Below are 5,000 nucleotides of genomic sequence, written 5' to 3'. Positions count from 1 at the left end.
AAAGTCTGTCTGTGTGTGTATATGTGTGTGTGCATGTACGTACGTGTGTGTGTGTGCCTCAGCCAGGCTGTGTAAGCCGGTACTTCGGTGCTGAGTTGGCACATTGCATGACTTGATATTTCTGCTCCCAAACTGTCTCAGCCAGACGGGCCAACGGGCCACTGAGTCATAACCAGACCAGAATGGACCCCAACACACCCAGGCAGCCAATCAAAGGGCTTTCCATCTTCCTCTATTGGTTCAACTCAACCAATGAGGTCTGATGACTGCATCATCTGCTTCCTCAGAACGTAGCACCCCCACACACATGCGTGTGAGCAAATATTACACACAGACATACTACACGAGAACACACCCACAAATACTACTAACACACACACACACAGTCTAATTCAGCCTGGTGAGGCGTCAGTAATACCGCATAACATGACATCTCACCAAGAAGCCAGTTCTGCTTGCTGCGTTGTCATGTGACCTGGACAATATCAGATGTGTTGTGGTCATGTGACCTGGACACCATCAGAGGTGTCGTGGTCATGTGACCTAAAGCAGGAGACTGGAGTGAAAACTCCTGCTGCTCTGCCCTGTATGGAGCTGAGCTATCACCTGCTGCTCTGCCCTGTATGGAGCTGAGATATCACCTGCTGCTCTGCCCTGTATGGAGCTGAGCTATCACCTGCTGCTCTGCCCTGTATGGAGCTGAGCTGTCACCTGTACTCTGCCCTGTATGGAGCTGAGCTATCACCTGCTGCTCTGCCCTGTATGGAGCTGAGCTATCACTGCTGCTCTGCCCTGTATGGAGCTGAGCTATCACCTGCTGCTCTGCCCTGTATGGAGCTGAGCTATCACCTGCTGCTCTGCCCTGTATGGAGCTAGGCTGTCACCTGCTGCTCTGCCCTGTATGGAGCTGAGCTATCACCTGCTGCTCTGCCCTGTATGGAGCTGAGCTATCACCTGCTGCTCTGCCCTGTATGGAGCTGACTATGCACCTGCTGCTCTGCCCTGTATGGAGCTGAGCTATCACCTGCTGCTCTGCCCTGTATGGAGCTGAGCTATCACCTGCTGCTCTGCCCTGTATGGAGCTGAGCTATCACCTGCTGCTCTGCCCTGTATGGAGCTGAGCTATCACCTGCTGCTCTGCCCTGTATGGAGCTGAGCTATCACCTGCTGCTCTGCCCTGTATGGAGCTGACTATCACCTGCTGCTCTGCCCTGTATGGAGCTGAGCTATCACCTGCTGCTCTGCCCTGTATGGAGCTGCTGCCCCCCCCGTGTAGGCACTGTGTAAGACAGGGTAGAACTTCTCAGGGTTCCAAAGCACAGAACTAGGACCGTCGTTTTGGGGCCCCTGGCAGAGGCCAGCGGTACCTGGCGGGGTTCTGTCTGTGACAACGGCAGAGTGAGAGGGAACTCCCGTATGAGGGGAGGAAGCGGTCAGGATGCCAGCGAGGCAGAGAGGCAAGCGAGGCAGGGAGGCAGCGAGGCAGGGAGGCGAAGAGGACGCTCGCTTCCCGGCACCAACCGTGACGCCACGGTGCCAGCAACGCCGTCAGAAACCACAGGAGGAAGTAGAGAACAAAACTGTGGTGAGAAAAGAAACACAAACAGCAGAGTCATTCTGAAAGAGCTGGTGAGACAAAGATAGCGATACAGAGAGAGGAAGTTGTGAGAAAACAGTTGTGTCATTCAAGCTGCTGTCAGCTGGTTAACAGCACAGTTGAGGGGGACAGCGTGTGTGTGTGTGTCTCGTACAGATAACCAGGTTGACTGAGGACACAGACAGTAGACCGTGAGATGGGCGTCATCGGGCCTGCACACACACACACACACGCTCCGACAGCTTGAACCGGACAGCCCGTCCCACAGTCGTGACATGGAAAGGTCTCTGTTTCACATGTCAATTGGGTACAAGCTGATATGGCTTGTGAGAGTGTGTGTGTGTGTGCTGGCTGTATGTGTGTGTATTACCTCACATTTACCTTACATTACCTCCTCTCCCTAGTCATAACAAAAGCCTTACACAGCACACTAAAGCCTGACAGAGCCTTTCCCAATCCCTACCCAAGCAGAGGGCCAGGCCCAAACAGCAGGGGCAAAAGAGAATGACTCAGGACTGAAATAACAAGCACCTTCCAAGACCCACGCCTCGCTCGAGGGCGAGACCTCGTGGAAACCGATACTGGGATTGACCCGGCTTAGGGAGGGAGCGTGGCGATGGCGTGCGATCTTAGGGGGGTAGAGTTTAATAAAACAGGTTGGATGGGAAGACAACCGCCAGAGAACAGCCCTAGAGGGAGGATCTAGGAGGAAGCGCTGCTGGATCAAGTCTTTTAAAGCCTAAATAGAACACATACATTACACTAAGGTGACCACGCCTCCATGAATAATACACACACACACACACATCATATGACACACATATACAACACACACACACTACGTAAACAACACATCACACACACACTTCACACACACACATCCTACACACACAGTTGAGTAGTATTAGCGGAAACAGGTATTTTCCTGTTCACACCAGTGTGGTCCCAAAACTGAGGTCAGGACAGGGTTTGTGTTCCCCTAGAGCAAGGACTGAAGCACAAAAGAAGGGCCTGGAGGGTTCACCTCGGAGGTCAGACAACCTTCCCCAGGTAGGAGGTCAGACAACCTTCCCCAGGTAGGAGGTCACGGCAGCTCCCCCCCGACCCCACCCTCCCTCCCCCTGCCCTCCCTCCCTCCCCCCTCCCTAACCCCCTCCTCTGTCTCCCGGCCCCTGGCTGGGTTCATGCCTGTGCTGAGGAATGTTGCCGCCTGACAGAGGAGAAGCAGCGTGCTGCAGGAGCTCTGGTCTGCACCTGTCCCAGCCGAAGCAGAAGAGGAGACACCTGGAGCAGCGTTACGAGCGGTTCGGGCTGTTTGCACCTGACACCTGCAGGAAGTGTGACGGCGGTTCGAGAAGCTGCTCTCTTAACTCCACCTGGTTCCAGACACATCACAGGGCACACCCACAACCCCCTTTGTTCTTTCTGTTGTATTTTACCATGCGACAGCAAGGTACTGGAAGGGAAGTGGGGAAGGTGATTCTGGAGCAGTTTACCGGTACTCACACAAAGCACCTGCTAACCCTAACCAAGGGACACAGCATTAGATGGGAGCAGGTCCTGGAGTTTCAACAACACAGGCGTGTGTGTGTGTGTGTGTGGAGGGGGTTATGTGCGTGTACATGTGTGTACGGTATGTGTGCGTGAGACGATAAATGTGATCTGCAGATCAGATAGGAGTGTGTGTGTGTGTGTGTGTTCGTCAGGTCAAAGAGGAATATGTTTGAACATGTTTTCTCTGTGCTGCAGACATCAATTACTCTTTAAATGTGACCTGCCAGCCACATGGTCCCATCACACACACACGTACAAACACACATGTACACTCACACACACGTACACACATGTACACACACATGTACACACACGTACACACACGTACACACACGTACACACACACATGTACACACACACACGTACACACACACACACACGTACACACACACATGTACACACACACATGTACACACACACACATGTACACACACACACACACGTACACACAAGTACACACACATGTACACACGTACACACAAACAAGTACACACACACACGTACACACACACACACGTACACACACACACGTACACACACATGTACACACAGACGTACACACACACACACGTACACAAACACGTACACACACACACACGTACACACACACACACACACGTACACACACATGTACACACACACGTACACACACACGTACACACACACGTACACACACACACATGTACACAGACATGTACACACAGACGTACACACACACACACGTACACACACACATGTACACACACACACACACACACACACATGTACACACACATGTACACACAGACGTACACACACAAGTACACACACACATGTACACACACATGTACACACAGACGTACACACACACACACGTACACACACACGTGCACACACACACACGTACACACACACACACACACGTACACACACACGTACACACACGTACACACACACGTACACACACACATGTACACACACACGTACACACACACACAGACATGCCCTTTCGTCAAAGCTGATTCCTATCAAGCCCTTCCAGCACGCAGCAGACTGGAGAGAGACAAACTGATTGTAGGAAGGAGAAGAGGTGCATGCTGTGAGATGGCAACACAAGTAGGTTACACACTGCTGCCCAGTGTCCCCTCACCATACAAGGTAACAAGCTGAGGGCCCCTCATGAAACCAACTGGCGGAGACAGGGATTTCATAAAGTTGAAGGCTGCCTTTGAAATCAGATTACTGCTCCTCCAGCCTGGCGGAATGACTGAGAAAGATCCCTCTTCCTGCACGCGTGCAGACAAAGTGAGAGAGACAGAGAGAGACAGAGAGAGAAACATAGAGTGAGAGAGAGACAAAGAGACAGAGTGAGAGAGAGACAAAGAGAGAGAGACAGAGAGAGAGAGAGAGAGAAAGAGAAAGAGAGACAAAGAAAGATATAGGGAAAGAGAGAGACAGAGAGACAAAGAGAGATATAGGGAAAGAGAGAGACAGAGAGACAAAGAGAGATATAGGGAAAGAGAGAGACAGAGAGACAAAGAGAGATATAGGGAAAGAGAGAGACAGAGAGAGACAAAGAGAGATATAGGGAAAGAGAGAGACAGAGAGACAAAGAGAGATATAGGGAAAGAGAGAGATAGAGAGACAAAGAGAGATATAGGGAAAGAGAGAGACAGAGAGACAAAGAGAGATATAGGGAAAGAGAGAGATAGAGAGACAAAGAGAGATGTAGGGAAAGAGAGAGACTGAGAGAGACAGATGAGCTGAAGACAGAACCTGAAAGTGGAACCGTGGAATGTTTTTTTTTTACAGTTCACCCTCCACACACTCCTTCACCTTCCTCACCCCTCTGTCACGCAGAACACAGGAG

The 5,000-nt window shown here is 51.3% G+C and overlaps 1 protein-coding gene across 1 annotated transcript in view; it reads right to left on the bottom strand.

Annotated features, from left to right (window-relative positions):
* The window catches only part of mxd4 (MAX dimerization protein 4), a 23,429-nt gene that overhangs the window by 12,002 nt on the left and 6,427 nt on the right, over positions 1-5,000 (bottom strand). The gene's annotated exons all lie outside the window — the stretch shown is intronic.

This window comes from Hypomesus nipponensis, chromosome 22 (genome assembly GCF_054491055.1).
Source record: "Hypomesus nipponensis isolate SF chromosome 22, ASM5449105v1, whole genome shotgun sequence".
Lineage (NCBI taxonomy): Eukaryota > Metazoa > Chordata > Actinopteri > Osmeriformes > Osmeridae > Hypomesus > Hypomesus nipponensis.
This window is presented reverse-complemented; position numbering and strand designations above follow the sequence as displayed.